A 19,752-nucleotide genomic window follows, 5' to 3' on the forward strand; every position below is an offset into this window, starting at 1 on the left:
TATAGGTAGTTTATACCAAGAACTGAATAATTGTTAATTGATGCAAGTCTCCTCCGCCTCTGAACTAGATGGCATTCATAATTTTCCACCTTAGAGCCCCATCAGTTATAATATAACTGAAATTTTACTGACCAGATTACTGGAGCAATGCTGAATACTGTTTGTCTACCATAATGACCTTGGTAGCTTCAGCTGGTAAAAGTATGTCTGTCTGCCTCAAGACCTACATGGCATTTGAGATTACAACTCTGCACAGCTGAATTACAGCCACTATATTGTCCAATTATACTTAATGAATTGAAGGCTGTTTTATCACAACAGGATTGTTCGAGGCTCCTATTAATTCCAATCTCTTACCTCAGGGCGGAGTCACAGGCTAATTAATAGTTAAGAGTAATCCCAATAATGAATAAATCTAATTGTTGTAACCTTCATTTTCTTGAACATAGTTTGAGGCTGAATAGTTGTTTTTAACCACATCCAGCATTAGAATATTCTCCAGACCTAACAAATATTTTTGAGCTCTGAGCAGTCCAAGGATTAGTTTTAGTAAAGTGGTAAATAACCTGGGAACTGAGGGTAACCCATTTTGCAATGTTTATTATTGCCTTATCCAGATAATTTTCAAAATGTCTCAGATGATCTCTGTAAATGGGAGCATCTTAAGGAAATCAGATGCAAAGTAAACGACATTCTGCATCTTTTCCACAATGGACAGGTCACGCCTGTGAATTCAGTACCTGCTCGAGCTACAATTCTGGCACGTTTTCCGAGCTGGTCCCGAAAGCCATTCCTGATCATAATACTGAGTCTGCCTTGAAAGACAACTCTGTACATAATTTTGAGCTTGCCTGTAAAGACAAATTTGGCCCAATGTCTGTGCTTGGAACATTGGTATTGTGAAGCTTTACATGGTAAGATGCCAACCATTTGTGTGTTGTAAGGCCACTAGGACCCCTTTCAGCCCTATCAAGGGAAATGCTATTTTCATACAACACATAGCTAAATACATGTTATCATTATTACTGGTACAAACAAGTGTAAATATTACCACTTGTAGCTGGTCCCATATTTTCCCTGAGCCCAACTTGGGTCTTCGGATTTAAAGACCTCTGTCCAACTTTCATGCTGCCACCAACTTCAGTGTCAACTTTACTGTCAACGAAGGCATGGGGTGTGTTGTTGCCGCAACGATGAAGCTTTGCTCGTTATTGGTACCTCTTTTTTGTTGGTTGGTCCGACAGCTTTGCTTCCTTATCCAGTTTTACCTGTCGAATAGGTCTTACCTCAAGAGAAGGTTCAGCGGCCTGTTTTAATGTCTCCCCTGAGCGTTGTTTATTCCCAGTATTCATAGCATGAGGGGAACTCTAGCCCCTTCCGGATATTCTCCACCTTTGTTTGTGAGGACTCCCTCGTATCCATACGCATTTATTCCAGTACGTTCCACAGACATATTTTTAGAATTTTGAAGTTGGTTACACTCACCACTCGTATTCTCTTTCACAAAGAGGGAATTTTTGGACAGCCAAGAGCAGGTGCTGCAACCAGAGTCTCCTGAAGAGACCGTCGAATATAAAGCTCCTTTTGCTGCATCGATTGGAGTTATCGATTTGATTATATGCCCTTCCCCCAATAAGTAATTGTAAGATGAATTGAGATTAATCCTACTTGCTGCAAACAGACATTCCTTATTTCCAAAGCAGCTAAGGGGGTTTTCATACAACAGCCATATCTAAAAAGTAGTTAGTATTAAAATGTTGTAAAATAACTTTTCTGATGTATTAATGACGTTAAATCGATTGAAGTCATTTAGTTGATTGTAGAAGCTTATCCTGATAATTTATTGCAATATGAATGGAAATTAATATTGCTTGCTCTAAATAAACTAATCCAATTTCTTTAAAGCAGCAGTGTTATTTTTCATAGAGCGACCATTAACTTAAATGTAGTTCATAGTAACGTATTGTAATCTAACGTTTTTGATGTATTTAATAACGCTGAATCGATTGGAGTCATTTATTTGATTGTTGCACCTATCCCTGAAAAGTTATTTACAGATGAATGGCAATGAACACAGCTTGCTTCAAACAGACTAAGGCAGTGTTTTCAAAGCAGCACAATGTATTTTCATACAACACCTATTAATTAAAAATAGGTTGTAAGATCATGTTGTAAAATAACTCTCAGATGAATTGCATGACGCCACATCGATCGTAGTCACTTATTTGATTGTGGCACCTCGCAATGGAATGTTATTGCAAGATGATGAGGTTTGCTACAGGCCGATTACTTCACTGTTTTCAAAGCAGTAGTTACTTTTTTAATACAACGGGCATTAACTAAAACGTAGTAAGTAATAACGTATTGTAAACTAATGAGTCTGATGTATTTCATGGAGTTGAATTGGTTGGAGTCATTTATGTGATTGTAGCACCTTGTGCTAAAAAGTTATTGTACGATTCATGGAATTTAATACAGCTTGCTGCAAACAGACTAACTCAATGTTTCTAAAGCAATAGACAATAGACAATAGTTGCAGGAGTAGGCCATTCGGCCCTTCGAGCCAGCACCGCCATTCAATGTGATCATGGCTGATCATCCACAATCAGTACCCCATTCCTGCCTTCTCCCCATGTCCCCTAACTCCGCTATCTTTAAGAGCTGTATCAACCTCTCTCTTGAAAGTATCCAAAATTGGCCTCCACCACCCTCTGAGGCAGAGAATTCCACAGACTCACAACTCTCTGTGTGAAAAAGTGTTTCCTCATCTCCGTTCTAAATGCCTTGCCCCTTATTCCTAAACTGTGGCCCCTGGTTCTGGACTCCCCCAAACATCGGAAACATGTTTCCTGCCTCTAGCGTGTCCAAACCCTTAATAATCTTAAATGTTTCAATAAGAAGCCCTCTCATCCTTCTCATACATCAAAAAACAGTATTGTTATTTTTCACATAATGGACATTAACTAAAAAGTAGTTAGTAATAATGTATTTTATGATGTATTTCATGATGTTGGAGTAATTTATTTATTGTTGCACCCTGCTCCTAAAGGTTACTACAAGATGAATGGAAAGCAATGCAGCTAGCTGCAAACAGACAGATTTAGTGTTCCCAAAGCAGTAGTTATTTTTTTATACAACGTCCATTAACTAAAAGTAGTTGGTAATGACATGTTGGAAAATAATATTTTCATTGCATGACGCTGCTTCGATTGAAGTAATTATTTTGGGGGTAGCAGCATGCCCTGAAAAGTCATAGGAAGATGAATGGAAATGAATGCTGCTTGCTGCAATTCTGTGTTTCAAAAACAGTAGTTATGCTCATACAATAACAATTAACTATAAAGTAGGTAGCAATAACATATTTTAAAATGACATTTCCAATGCATTGCACAATGATGCATTAATTGGAGGCATTGTTTTGATTGTAGGCCCTTACACAGATAAATTATTGAAGATGAATGGAAATGAATGCCACTTGCTGCTAAAAGACATATGCTGCGTTTCCAAAGCAGGAGAGATATTTTAATACAAGGGCAATTAACTAGAGCATAGTTAGTAATCATGTTGGAAACTGTATTTCCTGATCCCGCATCGACTAAAGTCATTTAATTGATTATAGGATCTTGCCCTGGAAAGTAATTACAAGATGAATGGAAATGAATGCTGCCAGCTACAAACATAAAATTCCAGTGTTTCCAAAGCAGTAGTTATTTTTTATAGAATGGGCATTAATGAAAAAGTAGTTAGTAATTGCATGTTGTAAAATAACTTTACTGATGCATGACATGAAGTTGCATCGATTGGTGTCATGAATTTGATTGTAGGACGTTGCAAGATAAATGGAAATTAACGCTGCTTGTTGCAAACAGACTAATTCAGTGTGTCCAAAGCAGTCGGGTTTTTTTCACGACATAATCTAATGGTATTTAGAAATAACGTGTTGTAAACTAACGTTTCTCATGCATTTCATGATGCTGGAGTCATTTATTTGATCGCAGCGCCATATGCTGAAAAGTTATTTCAGGATGAATGGTAATGAATGCTGATTGCTGCAAACAGCTGTTTCTAAACCTGTAAAATTACTTTTCATATTGCAAGATGAATGGAAATCAATTCTCCTTGCTGCAAACAGTGTTTCCAAAGGCACTCTCTCTCCACCCCTCCCTCTCCTCTCCCCCCTCCCTCTCCTCTCCCCCCTCCTCCATCTCCTCTCCCCCCCTCCATCTCCTCTCCCCCCTCCCTCTCCTCTCCCCCCTCCCTCCCATCACCTCCTCTCCTCTCCCCCCCTCTCCTCCGCCCCCCTCTCCTCCCCCCCTCTCCTCTCTCCCCATGTCCTCACCCCCCCTCTCCTCCCCCGCCCTCTCCTCTCCCCCTCTCCTCTCCCCCTCTCCTCTCCCCCGCTCTCCTCTCCCCCCCGCGTCTTTCCCCCCCTCTCCTCTCCCCCTCTCCTCTCCGCCCCTCTCCTCTCCTCTCTCCGCCCCTCTCCTCTCCTCACCGCCCCTCTCCTCACCTCCCCTCTCCTCACCTCCTCTCTCCCCCTCTCCTCCCCCTCTCCTCTCCTCCCCCCCCTCTCTTCTCCCCCTCTCTCCTCCCCCCTCTCCTCCAATCCCCCCTCTCCTTCCCCCTCCCTCCCCTAAACCCCCCTCCCCTCCACACACCCCTACCCCCTCCCTGCTCCCCACCTCTCCCCCGCCCCTCATCTCACCCCCTCTCAACACTCCCCCTCTCTCCCCCCCTCTCCCCTCTCCTCTCTCCCCCCCTCCCCCCCCCCCTCTCCCCCCCTCTCTCTCCCCCCCCCCTCTCTCTCTCCCCCCTCTCCTCTCGCCCTGTCCCACGGTATGAGTTCATTCCAAGAGCTCTCCCGAGTTTACAAAAAACCAAACTCATGGTAAGCACGGAGGATGAATGTAGCGGGTACGTTAGAGCTCAGAAAAGTCTCTTAGAGGCTCGTTACGCGAAGGGCAGGTACTCGGGAAGACTCGCTAACGGCACGGGAAGACTCATGAAGATTTTTCAACACATTGAAAAATGTCCACGAGAGCCCCAAGTACCGACGAGTGGCTATTACCGTAAATCTCCGATTTCGAATCAGGGCGAACTCGGGAGAGCTCTTGGAATGAACTCGCACCGTGAGACAGGGCTTTTAGGCAAAAAAGGGGTATGGAAGATGAGAGAGGAGTGGAATGGAGCGCTCTGTTGATTTGAGGCCTTATGCTCCTATGTTCCGTCCATGATAAATATAAATAATAATAAATAAAATAAAAGGATCAGAGAGGAGAAAGCACATTTGATTTGAACATCTTTGTTTATGCTGCAATACAGATGAGAAAGAATTCACTTTGACATCCTTTTATATTTCAATGCAGATCAGATCATCAGAAGACATACTTATTAGTAAAAAGTAAAAGAAAAGTAGGCTTAGTATTTACTTTAAATATAGCGTTTTCCTGGCCTTTTTTTGTGAAAATTTTCAGCATGAACATTTATGGTTCTGGCAATGTGTGATTCAATACTTAGCCTGGCCAAATCCACAAGACATTCCTGAGACATTGTAGACCTTAAAACATTCTTAGTCAGCTTGAGTTTGCTAAATGACCTCTCTGCAGAAGCTACTGTTGCTGGAATTGGTAATAGTATTCTTAAGCTAACACAAACATTTGGAAAAAGGCCACCAAGTCTGAAACTGTATCCAAATGATTGTGCTAGCTTAAGAATACACCCACGCACACCCAATACAATACAATACAATACAATACAATATATTTATTGTCATTTGAGCCTCAGTGAGGCTCAAACAAATTCCGTTTCCACAGCCTACAAACAAAGACAATTTCCTACAGACATACACACAATTTAATTCACACAAACATCCATCACAGTGAACCCACTGTGATGGAAGGCAAAGTATTTTCTCTCCCTTGTTCTCCATTTCTCTCCCTGATGTCCAAGCCCCAGGCGGGCGATGATAAGTCCCATGGCCATTAGGCCGTGCCGGGCGATTTACGGCCCCGCTCCCGGTCTAAAACTCACAATGTTGGAGCCCCCGGCGGGCGCTGGAATGTCCCACGGCCATGAAGCCGCGCCGGGCGATGTACGTCCCCGCTCCGGGTCGTTCCAACCCCGCGACACGGGCTGGAGAAGTCGCGTTGCGGGAGCTCCGGGAAGCGGTCTCTCCCCCCGGACCCGCGAGCTCCCGATGTCCCAGTCCACCGGACCTGCGGCTGCGTTGCTGGAGCCTCCGAGCCCCAGGAGTCGAGTCGCAGCTGCGAGTCACCACCGCTCCCCACTTTCTGAGGCCGGCCAGCCCCACGATGGTGAGAAGTCCGCAGCTCCGCAGTCTCCCGAGCCCCCGGGTCATTCAGGTTGGAGGCCGCTCCACGGTGCTAGGCCCCAACGACAGCGGGAACCCGACAGGGAAAAGGTCGAGTTTCCTGGACAGGGAAGAGATTTTAAACAGTTCCCCCCCCCCTCCGCTCCCCACATATACACATTTAAAACCAGTATTAAAAAAACACCAACACTACATTTAACTAGACAAAAAGAAAAAAAGACAGACAGGCTGTAGGGGCCGTTGCAATGGGTGAGTCGCGCCGCCACCCAGGCCCAAACCACTGAAACCGCTGCGGTTGATCACTCTCACCATCTTCCCGGGCGGGACCACCGCTGCTACGACCTTCACTGTCTCAGAAACTAGCACCGATGCTGCTGCCCGTATCTCTACTCCAGGCCCCCATGGGCCTCCACCAGCGACTCCGCTGACCCTCACCTCTCCACCGGCCACCAGAGGGCCAGAGCTGTCACCTCACCAGAGTTCCCGGCTCAGCACCAGGCCCACAACCTCCACCATGCAGACAGCACGTGGTCTGACTCTGCTGGGTCCTAGTGTTCCCCCGCCCCACTCCAACAGGGAAGACCCATCAGTAGGAAAGATCCTAGAGGAGCAAGATAGACCACTCCTCCGAAATCCAATGGACTGACGTGTAGTACGTGATGGAACGTCACGGCCGCCATTTGTTTATGCCTCCCGCTGTGCACTCCGCTCTATCGTCTGGTGTAATCAGTGTTGTAGGGAACAGTGTTTGATTTAGCGCATCTATCACATCACATATTTTAGTTAATATTATCGTCCATGTTTTCCCCCTCTTCCCCTATTTCCCTCCCATCTTTCCTCCCCAGCCGCCACCTTTGCGTAGTTTCCCTTGCATTGTATTGTGCAGTTTCCCTTCTATTGCTTTAACACACACTGTGCACAAAATTAAATTTAACTTATATATATATATTTATATGAATGTGCGTGCCTGTGTGTGAGAGGGAAGTTAAGGGTCTGTCCCACCAGCGCGACCAAACGGCCCTTGAAAAATCTTTCACTGTGCTGTAAAAATAAAAGTGACAACATATTTCTCTAGTTTCTTTCTTCAGATTACCTCTAATTTGTTTAGCAAACTTTTTCTTTCAATCTGTGTGTGTGTGTGTGTGTGTATATATATATATATATAAATATATATATATATATATATATTTATTTTTTCAATGTGTGTGTGTGTATGTATATATATACACATACATACACACACACACACACACACACACACACACACACACACACACACACACACACACACACACACACACACACACACACACACACACACAGATTGAAAAAAAAATATATATATAAATCTTTCTTTTCAATCTCTGTGTGTAAGTACATATACATACACATACATACACACACATTAAAAAATATATATATATATATATACACACGCACACACACACACAGCACTGCCTGCAAATAGTTGTTTGGGTTTGGGTTGTCTCTCTCTCTTCCCCCCCCCCCTCCCGCTGCTCCCCCCCCCCACCTCCCTCTCCTCTCCCCCCCCTCCCTCTCCTCACCCCCTCCCTCTCCTCTCCTCTCCTCTCCCCCCTCTCCTCTCCTCTCTCTCCCTCCTCTCCCCCCCCCCGCCCCTCTCTCTCCCTCCTCTCCCCCCTCTCCTCTCTCCCACTCTCTTCTCCCCCCTCCCTCTCCTCTCTCCTCCTCTCCTCCTCTCCCCACCCCTCTCCTCCCCCCCCCCCTCTCCTCCCCCCCTATCCTGTGGCTGAGTGAACTGTGAGTCCGCATGCCAACCCACTCCCCGGCTACAGAACGCAACAAGAGACGCAACAAGAAAGAATGGACTGAATAAATCTCCTCTTTAACATTTAAATTGTTGTTATATTTTAAGAATTATTCACATTTTAAATCTTAATAAATCCCTTTACCACTTGCCATGCCCGTCAGCTGCACCTGCTCAGTAATACCTGCATGTTCTACATCACAATGGGAACCCAATGGCAAGGAATGGCAGCGCCTCCGGAGAGCCGCTGAGAGTGGATGGGGATTTGAGGGGGAAATGGAGTGAGTGCATGGCGAGGGGTGGAGTGGAGGGGGTGAGAGGAGCAGGGGGGATCAGGGGCATCACAACGGGAACCCGTCAGCCACGCCTGCGCAGTTGGGGGCTATGCGCGAGTGGTGGAATATTGTAATTGGTGAAGAGGTGGAATATAGCAATGGGGGACCAGCCCTCCCATGTGAGAATGGGACCCAATGGGTCCCACTCAGTCTAGTGTATAACTAACACTCTGATCTTGGTATCTTCTGGTTTGGGTGGTTTTTCTATTTGCGCAAAAATGGCACATGATAGCGCTACGATTTTTGCCACCTTACTCACCATTCTCCTGTGCTGCAAGTGTAACAAGTTTTGTTCCGATCAATGGCATATTTTAAAAGTTATTAAGGTTTAAAAAACGTTCAAAAACCGCGCATGCGCAGATTGGTCTCATTTCCTGTCCGTCACCGCCAAGTTCCTGCACTATTACCGCACTGATTGGCCGCGTCCGTTGTCAATCACTGGGGAGGGGGAGGGCCGCGAAAGTCTTCCCGGCGTGCGGCATTTGACTGCGGTGCTGAAGCTGGAGCGAGGACTGGGGGCAGCGCAGTTCCGGCTCCACATAGCGGGCCTCGGCCTCTCACTCCCCCTCCCCACAGTGTATTGGAGAAAGCACCAGTCCTCCTGCTGTTTATTGCCATCATGTCTGTGCCCGCAGTTCATTTCTGCAGCTGCGGGGGTAATCTCAATGGTAAGGATCTCTCTGGGAGTGTAAGGCTGGGGGAAGATGGGTGAATTGTTGACTCCTGCAGCCTGCCCTGCTTTTTCAAGCTTCCACAGTAACCTGTCCCTGCAGCACCGTCGATCCACACCAGAACCCACCCATGAGCATGTACACAGCCTGGTCAACTGGGAAGAGAGAGCGAGAGACAGGGAGAGAGAGACAGGGAAAGAGAGAAAATGAGAGACAGAGAGAGAAAGAGAGTTTATGTACAGGAACATACCTATCCATGCACTGTATACTTGTATTTATACTTATGCTTCTTAAATATGTATGTCATGTTTTATACTTTGGCAATATAACAATGTATTTTTTATCATGCCAATAAAGTTTTTTAATTGAAATTGAATGAGAGAGAGAGAGAGAGAGAGAGAGAGAGAGAGAGAGAGAGAGAGAGAGAGAGAGAGAGAGAGAGAGAGAGAGAGAGAGAGAGAGAGAGAGAGAGAGAGAAACAGAGAGAAACAGAGAGAAACAGAGAGAGACAGAGAGAGAGGGAGAGAGGGAGAGAGAGAGAGAGAGAGAGAGACACAGAGAGAGAGAAACAGAGACAGAGAGAAACAGAGAGAGACAGAGTGAGAGACAGAGAGAGAGATGTCATGTTTTATACTTTGGCAATATAACAATGTATTTTTTAGCAATGATTGTGAATGAACTTTGTGAATGGGCTGAACTTACTGGAGGTGCAGGTGTTTTAATATTTTCAAAGAAGTGAGTTAGACTGGCCTCATTATTCTTTCAGTCAAAACAAGAAACTATTCTTAAAACAAACGCATGCAATAAAAATGGCCCAGGCCATTTTAATGTGGTACAAAATACACAGATAAAATGACAGAAAAAACAATTTGCAGAGATATGGTGTTTGGTAGAAATGGCGTGGACATGGCTCAAAGCTCAAACTGCCCCTCAGTCTGGCTTGAGAATAACTAATTCACTCAAAAAGAGCCACTGTTGTGGGTGAAGGATAGTTGCACTGATGCAGAGAGAAATGTTTTTAAGACCTGGAAATGCATGATACTGAAACAAGGTCCCTGATAGGAAAATTATTCAGTAATCCTGTACTGGCATTCCTCTGCTTGATGAGTTTAGTCACAAGAGTCTTTACATATAATAAGTTTGTGATGGACTCTCTATTTCCACTTTCCCTTCCACATGTGTATTAGTATTCATTTACAAGTCTTACATCAAGCCAATACTACCATCATTTCACATTTCATAATGGCCGAAGAGGGTCTGAGTCTAAGCTAACGCTCAGATTCCCCATTCCCAATGTGCTGGCAAATAATCTATGCCCATATGTGCATTCAGTCTCACCCCTCTACGGATTTCCCTGTAACCGATTTCCCTCGAAAACCCATCAACTCCATTCTGATTCTCCTACCACCCACCTAACCCAGTAGTAATTAACCAATTAACTTACTAATCTTTGGGATGTGGAAGGAAACCAGAGCACCCAGTGAAAACCCAGGCCATCATGCGGAGAATGTGCAAACTCCACAGAGACAGCACCAAGTGTCAGATAAGGAACAAACCTGGGTCGCTGGAGTTGTGAGGCAGTCAGATCTACATGCTCTTTTCATCCTTTCCCAATCCAGATCTTACCAAAGAAATAAGACACTTCCTTCAAAATATAACTTAATATTTTTGGGGAATCATTTTCTTATCTGCTACTGTACTATGGTAAGAAATGTAAATACAATTACAAATAGTTCTAGTAGACTTATAGGGAGCTAATTTGTGTGATAAGGATCATAAGCCTAAGCTATATTCGTAAAGGAAATCTCATAATTTATTGCCGTATAATATCAGCTGCATTATGTAGATAAAGTAGACGTGTTCCGAGCTAGCTAGTTAAAAACAGGGTTTCGGTTTCCAGAACGAGCATGATCAGTTTTCAGCTTCCTATTGAGAATGACTGACGTGATAAAAAAGGAAATGCTCATCGCCCCGAGAATAACAATTCCAGAAACTAATGCACTTGTCGCAGAGTTGAAATGAAAGGCAGATTTTCCCATGTATCCTATAAAGAAAATTAAAAACATGTCAGATTTGTTCAATATTTTTCAAAATATTTGCTATTCTAATAGTAAAGTAAATTGTGATGTTTAACCTTCTACAGATGTACCCTGGAAAACATACTGTCAGATTGCATCACAGCTTGATTTGGGAACAGGTCTGCCCAAGACCACAATAAATAGCAGAGAGTTGGAGATGTAGCCCAGCCCAGCAAGCACACCAGATTTTCCACTATTAGAAACATAGAAACATAGAAAATATGTGCAGGAGGAGGCTATTCGGCCCTTCGAGCCAGCACCGCCATTCATTGTGATCATGGCTGATCGTCCCCTATCAATAATCCGTGCCTGCCTTCTCCCCATATCCCTTGACTCCACTAGCCCCTAAAGCTCTATCTAACTCTCTCTTAAATCCATCCAGTGACTTGGCCTCCACTGCCCTCTGTGGCAGGGAATTCCATAAATTCACAACTCTCTGGGTGAAAATGTTTTTTCTCACCTCAGTCTTAAATGACCTCCCCTTTATTCTAAGACTGTGGCCCCTGGTTCTGGACTCACCCAACATTGGGAACATTTTTCCTGCATCTAGCTTGTCCAGTCCTTTTATAATTTTATATGTTTCTATAAGATCCCCCTCATCTTTCTAAACTCCAGTGAATATAAGCCTAGTCTTTTCAATCTTTCCTCATATGACTGTCCCGCCATCCCAGGGATCAATCTCGTGACTCCATCTATAGTTCATGCTGCCTCAGAAAAGCACCCAACATAATCAAAGGCTTGTCCCGCCCCAGTCATTCCTTCTTCTCCCTGCTCCCATCAGGCAGAAGATACAGAAGCTTGAAAGCGTGCACCATCAGACTCAGGAACAACTGCTTCCCTTCTAAAATCATGCTTCCGAATCATGTGGTCTACCATAAGCAAGGGAACTGTCCGATTCACTTCTACCCCACTGTGGATTTCATATTTTGCCCATGGAACTGAAGTGCTACAATACTGAAAACTATATTCGGTACTGTATCTTCCCCTTTGCTCAACCTATTGTGCCTAGTCCAATGACGTACATGTTTGTAGCTTCTTTAAATTGTCTCTAGTGTGTAGGATAGTGCTGGTAGATGGGGTGATATCTGGTCTGCCTAGAGTCGGTGGGCTGATGGGCCCATTTCCACACTGTATCTCTAAAATCCAAAATCTATTGTACTTGAGTTTGACTTGATTGCATTTACAGTATGTACAGTGTTATCTGATCTGATTGGACAGCATGCAAACAAAGCTTTTCACTGTACCTTGTTACATATGACAATAATAAACCTAAACTAGGATTCTACTTCGGTTTTAAGGCCATTCTACTGTTTTCAATACACAACCTTATACTTTATAGTTTACACTAATTTGACTTGGAGGTGGACGTAGAGTAAAAAACAGGAAAGTAGACTATTATCTGAATGGTGGCCGATTAGGAAAAGGGGAGATGCAACGAGACCTGGGTGTCATGGTACACCAGTCATTGAAAGTAGGCATGCAGGTGCAGCAGGCAGTGAAGAAAGCAAATGGTATGTTAGCATTCATAGCAAAAGGATTTGAGTATAAGAGCAGGGAGGTTCTACTACTAAGGGTCTTGGTGAGACCACACCTGGAGTATTGCGTACAGTTTTGGTCTCCTAATCTGAGGAAAGACATTCTTGCCATAGAGGGAGTACAGAGAAGGTTCACCAGACTGATTCCTGGGATGGCAGGACTTTCATATGAAGAAAGACTGGATAGACTCGGCTTGTACACGCTGGAATTCAGAAGATTGAGGGGGGATCTTATAGAAACTTACAAAATTCTTAAGGGGTTGGACAGGCTAGATGCAGGAAGATTATTCCCGATGTTGGGGAAGTCCAGAACTAGGGGTCACATTTTAAGGATAAGAGGGAAGTCTTTTAGGACCGAGATGAGAAAATTATTTTTTACACAGAGAGTGGTGAATCTGTGGAATTTTACTTCGGAGTCACGTGAGTGGGAGATTACGATATTATTTGGATGCATGGAATAAGTTAACTGCCGACACTTATATTCTAAGCAGTATCCAGGGTTATACCATAGAATTTATACAAAAACATAACCCTCCATTCAGCATGTACCGAACCGAATGTTCGTGCTCACAGGCATAGAAAAATCTAAAGCACATGCTGAATTACAGCGGCTATATAAAAAAGGAGTAATTGAGAAAACCCAACACGAATCACAGGAATTCGTGTCCAACATCTTTATAAAAAACAAGATAGATGGTGGTTGCCGCATCATCATCGATTTGACTACTTTGAATACCTTTGTACAATATATTCATTTCAAGTTACTGCTGAGCAATTGATTTCCGAAGGCTACTACATGGCAAGCATACTACATGGCAAGCATCGTTTTAAAAGATGCTTACTATACAGTACCCACAAGAGGTGACCACAGATGTTATTTAAAATTCAACTGGATGGGTCAGCGCTGACAATACAGGGCACTACCTAATGGTCTAACATCAGCCCCCAGGCTGTTCACAAAAATTTTGAAACCAGCCCTAGCGTTACTGCGGAAACAAAAACACATGGTAATGGCATATCTAGATGACATACTTATTGTTGGCAAAACTTTGGAATTGGTTAAACAAGCGGTAACAGCCACAAAACAATTGTTTGAAAAACTGGGGTTTATCATCCATCCAGTTAAGTCTAAATTAACGCCTTCAACAAAAATGGATTATGTGGGGTTCACCATTAACTCAGTTCTCATGTCAGTGACTTTGCTGAAAGAAAAGGTTACAGCCTTAATAGAGGCTTGTAACGAAATCATTGACATCACCAAACCATCCATTAGACTGGTAGCTAGAATAATTGGGAAGATAGTGGCTGCATTTCCAGCCACACAATTCGGACCTTTACACTATCGAAATTTACAGAGAGCCAAAATAAGAGCACTCAAAATTAATGGTGGCCATTTTGACAGACCAATGAAGCTACCAACAGAGGCCATAATGGAACTAAAATGGTGGGAATATGCCATCAGGTATTGTTCCAATCCAATAATTATCAGCAACCCGTCTATGGTACTACAAACTGATGCCAGTGCACTTGGTTGGGGTGCTACCAATTCCATCTCCAGCTGTAACAAATCGACATCATGTGACAATCTGGCCAACACAATTTGGCAATGGTGTATCCAGAGAGATATTTGGATATCAGCTACCTACTTACCAGGTAAACTAAATTTAGTGGCAGACACCAGGTCACGCAAATTCAATGAAAACACTGAATGGATGTTGGATAAAAATGTATTTGCTGAAATTACAGCATGGTATGGAACACCAGATATCGATCTTTTCGCATCCAGGCTCAATCACTAGTTATCAAATTATGTTTCATGGGAACCAGACCTGGGGCATTGGCAACAGATGCATTTTCGCTGCATTGGGGGAAATTGTGTATTTATGCATTCCCTCCTTTCTGCCTCATCAGTCGGGTATTAAGGAAAATACAGCAAGACTCTGCGTCTGGTATTTTGATAGTACCCGATTGGCCTACTCAACCATGGTTCCCGGTGATACTAGACATGGTATTAGAACCATGCATCACCATCCATCATAGACCTAATTTACTGGTCCATCCGGTAACAAAGGAAAGATCATCCACAGATCTATGAACATCCCGTCTGTTCTGGAATTCCTGGCAAGCCTCCATTACGATGAGAGGCTCAGTCATAGTGCCATCAACTGCGCCAGAAGTGCTCTGTCAACATACCTGTGGCAAGGAACAGAGCGGCATTCTGTTGGGACACACCCTGGTAACCAAACTCATGAGGGGCATTTTAATGTTAATCCCCCAAGAACCAGGTACTTCCAAATATGGGATGTGAGCATTGCAATGTTGGAGCCCCACAGGGAACGGTTCTGGCCCCGTTCCTCTTCACCCTGTATACAGCAGACTTTAACTATAAGTCTGACACATGCCACGTACAGAAATATTCAGATGATACAGCGATTGTGGCATGTGTAAGGAACGGGCAGGAGGAGGAATACAGGAAGTTGACCAGTGTCTTTTGTGCCTGGAGTGAAGAGAACTGTCTCATCCTGAACACAACTAAGACTAAAGAGATGGTGGTTAACTTTGGCATGTCCAATCTCCCCCTTCAGCCGGTCAACGCTGCAAGGGCTGACATTGAGGTGGTGCAGACATATAAATACCTTGGAGTGCACCCTGATAACAAACTGGACTGGTCTGTCAACTCTGACTCCCTCTACAAAAAAGGCCAGAGCAGACTCTTTTTCCTCAGAAGGCTCAAATCCTTCAATGTGTGTAATGAAATGCTGCACATGTTTTACAACACGGTGGTTGCAAGTGTTATTTTCTACGCTGTTGTCTGTTGGGGCAACAGCATTAGTGCAAAAAACAAGAAGAAGCTGGTCAAACTGGTTAAACGAGCTAGCTCAGTGCTGGAGGGGATAGTAGACTCTGGGGTGGATGTGCTTGAGAGGCGTATGAGGCACAAGGTGCAGATCATCTTGAAAAACCCCGGGCATCCCCTCCATGTAATTCTGGAGAGTCAAAAGAGCACTCGGAACAACAACCGGCTCCTCTCCCTGCCCTGAAGAACGGAGCGGTTCAGGAGATCCTTCACCCCTGCAGCCATTAGTTTTATAATTCGGACCGCTAGACTGTAGGGGGATGCATTTTGCAATGTTTAACTGTTAATTATTGGTCTTTTTAAGTATTTATTGCTCTCAGGTAGTGTCCACATTGTATTCTATGTATTTTCTGTCTGCGTTCGTTTTGAATCTGTGGGTTTGTTGGTTGGGGGCTTCTGGACATCTGAATTTCCCTGGGGATCAATAAAGTATTTATTATTATTATTATTATTATTATTATTATTATTATTATTATTATTATTATTATTATTATTATTATTATTATTATTATTATTATTATTATTATTATTATTATTATTATTATTATTTTCTGACCATGTTAAGAAACTGGTCTCCAGCTACAGCTCTGTCCCTACAGAAACTGACTATGAAAGTCATGCTGATGGCCTTGGTCACGGCACAAAGTGTCCAGTCACTACAGAACCTAAGGCTGGACAACATGACTATTTCATCTGAAAATTTAACTTTTCACTTCAATGAATTAGTCAAACAGAACAGACAGGGGTCAGCAGGCCTAAAATAAATCAGGGCATACCCGACAGATGATCGTCTCTGTATTGTAACACACTTACTATTATATATGGAGTATACTAAGATCATCAGAGGGAAAGAAATGTCACTTTTAATCAGCTACAAACAGCCACTCAAAACATTGACAGTCCAGACCATCTCTAGATGGCTAAAACAGGTCCTAATAAGGCTGGAGTAGACACTAGCATTTTAAATCTCACTCCACCAGGGCTGCCGCTACATCGGCAGCTATGAGGTCGGATGTTCCTATGGACCAAATCCTCAAGACAGCAGGATGGTCAACGGAGAAAACTTTCCAATGATTTTATAACAAACCAGTCGTTAAACCTGGAACATTTGCAGAAACAATTTTAAGTTCTGTAATATAATTTACCCCATAAATAGGGGCTATAATTTGGTGTTAATATATTTATCGTTGGGTTTTCAATATCGTATTGATGTCTAATGATGTTAACACTATTCTCCCCATAATCAAGGCAGATGTGATGCATGGACTCGTTTCCACGGCATGAAATCACAGAGCTTTAAAATCTTCACGTAATAATAATAATAATAAATTTTATTTAATGGGCGCCTTTCAAACATCTCAAGGACACCTTACAACGTGACTCCGAAGTAAAATAGTAAGATTAAACGAGAACTTACCAGTTTGAAGTTTGATCGTTATTTTGTGAGGAGTAACGTTGAGGGATTACGTGCCCTCCGCTCCCACCCTTGATCATATACTCAACTGGTATCTCTTCTGTAATCTTACTATGTTTAGTCATTACCGTTATCTGTGATTTCACACCGCTGCTTTGAAGAATGACACGCATGCGTCCTGGCGGGGTTCTTCACGTAATCCCTCAACGTTACTCCTCACAAAATAACGATCAAACTTCAAACTGGTAAGTTCTCGTTTAATCTTACTATTCTCTGCCACAGAAGGTAGTTGAGGCCAGTTCATTGGCTATATTTAAGAGGGAGTTAGATGTGGCCCTTGTGGCTAAAGGGATCAGTGGGTATGGAGAGAAGGCAGGGATGAGATACTGAGTTGGATGATCAGCCATGATCATATCGAATGGCGGTGCAGGCTCGGAGGGCCGAATGGCCTACTCCTGCACCTATTTTCTATGTTTCTATGTTTCTATGACTGGGAGATATTTTAATTGCGCACTGTAATAAAATAATCTTGCATCCCTCTGGAAAAGTGAGAGACTGAGAGCAAAATGTCTCCTGCTTCTATGTTGCTCAGATTTATAGTCAGACACATGGTGAGTCGGGCCATGAAAACTGCATGAATCACCTCCACAAGTCACTGCTTTGAATTATCTCCGTAATTAGTTCTAGATTGCATCACAGCTTTATGTGGGATCAGGTCTGCCCAAGACCACAAGAAATTGCAGAGTTGTAAATGTAGCCCAGTCATGACAAATACATTCATGTTTGATCATTTCCACCAAATCAATTACCTTCCACACCCTATTTAAGTATTTCTTTATTATTCGCCTTAAACTCCTAATACAAGCAACTCCCAACTTGTTATTTCTTCCTGAGTAAAGAGATGTCCATTGATTTCCATACTTCTTGATTATCTTGTATTGATGTACTTCAGTTGGTTTTTCTCTGTTTCATAGACATGCATGCTGCACAATACAGATTTTCCACTATTAGAAACATAGAAACATAGAAAATATGTGCAGGAGGAAGCTATTCGGCCCTTCGAGCCAGCACCGCCATTCATTGTGATCATGGCTGATCGTCCCCTATCAATAATCCGTGCCTGCCTTCTCCCCATATCCCTTGACTCCACTAGCCCCTAAAGCTCTATCTAACTCTCTCTTAAATCCATCCAGTGACTTGGCCTCCACTGCCCTCTGTGGCAGGGAATTCCATAAATTCACAACTCTCTGGGTGAAAATGTTTTTTCTCACCTCAGTCTTAAATGACCTCCCCTTTATTCTAAGACTGTGGTCCCTGGTTCTGGTCTCACCCAACATTGGGAACATTTTTCCTGCATCTAGCTTATCCAGTCCTTTTATAATTTTATATGTTTCTATAAGATCCCCCCTCATCTTTCTAAACTCCAGTGAATATAAGCCTAGTCTTTTCAATCTTTCCTCATATGACTGTCCCGCCATCCCAGGGATCAATCTCGTGACTCCATCTATAGTTCATGCTGCCTCAGAAAAGCACCCAACATAATCAAAGGCTTGTCCCGCCCCTGTCATTCCTTCTTCTCCCTGCTCCCATCAGGCAGAAGATACAGAAGCTTGAAAGCGTGCACCATCAAACTCAGGAACAACTGCTTCCCTTCTAAAATCATGCTTCCGAATCATGTGGTCTACCATAAGCAAGGGAACTGTCCGATTCACTTCTACCCCACTGTGGATTTCATATTTTGCCCATGGAACTGAAGTGCTACAATACTGAAAACTATATTCGGTACTGTATCTTCCCCTTTGCTCAACCTTTTGTGCCTAGTCCAATGACGTACATGTTTGTAGCTTCTTTAAATTGTCTCTAGTGTGTAGGATAGTGCTGGTAGATGGGGTGATATCTGGTCTGCCTAGAGTCGGTGGGCTGATGGGCCCATTTCCACACTGTATCTCTAAAATCCAAAATCTATTGTACTTGAGTTTGACTTGATTGCATTTACAGTATGTACAGTGTTATCTGATCTGATTGGACAGCATGCAAACAAAGCTTTTCACCGTACCTTGTTACATATGACAATAATAAACCTAAACTAGGATTCTACTTCGGTTTTAAGGCCATTCTACTGTTTTCAATACACAACCTTATACTTTATAGTTTACACTAATTTGACTTGGAGGTGGACGTAGAGTAAAAAACAGGAAAGTAGACTATTATCTGAATGGTGGCCGATTAGGAAAAGGGGAGATGCAACGAGACCTGGGTGTCATGGTACACCAGTCATTGAAAGTAGGCATGCAGGTGCAGCAGGCAGTGAAGAAAGCAAATGGTATGTTAGCATTCATAGCAAAAGGATTTGAGTATAAGAGCAGGGAGGTTCTACTACTAAGGGTCTTGGTGAGACCACACCTGGAGTATTGCGTACAGTTTTGGTCTCCTAATCTGAGGAAAGACATTCTTGCCATAGAGGGAGTACAGAGAAGGTTCACCAGACTGATTCCTGGGATGGCAGGACTTTCATATGAAGAAAGACTGGATAGACTCGGCTTGTACCCGCTGGAATTCAGAAGATTGAGGGGGGATCTTATAGAAACTTACAAAATTCTTAAGGGGTTGGACAGGCTAGATGCAGGAAGATTATTCCCGATGTTGGGGAAGTCCAGAACTAGGGGTCACATTTTAAGGATAAGAGGGAAGTCTTTTAGGACCGAGATGAGAAAATTATTTTTTACACAGAGAGTGGTGAATCTG

At 43.4% G+C, this 19,752-nt stretch overlaps 1 pseudogene; it reads right to left on the minus strand.

The window, feature by feature from the left end:
* Positions 1-886: 886 nt before the first annotated feature.
* LOC116980942 lies at positions 887-998 on the minus strand (annotated as a pseudogene).
* Positions 999-19,752: the final 18,754 nt, after the last annotated feature.

This window comes from Amblyraja radiata, chromosome 14 (assembly GCF_010909765.2).
Source record: "Amblyraja radiata isolate CabotCenter1 chromosome 14, sAmbRad1.1.pri, whole genome shotgun sequence".
Classification (NCBI taxonomy): domain Eukaryota; kingdom Metazoa; phylum Chordata; class Chondrichthyes; order Rajiformes; family Rajidae; genus Amblyraja; species Amblyraja radiata.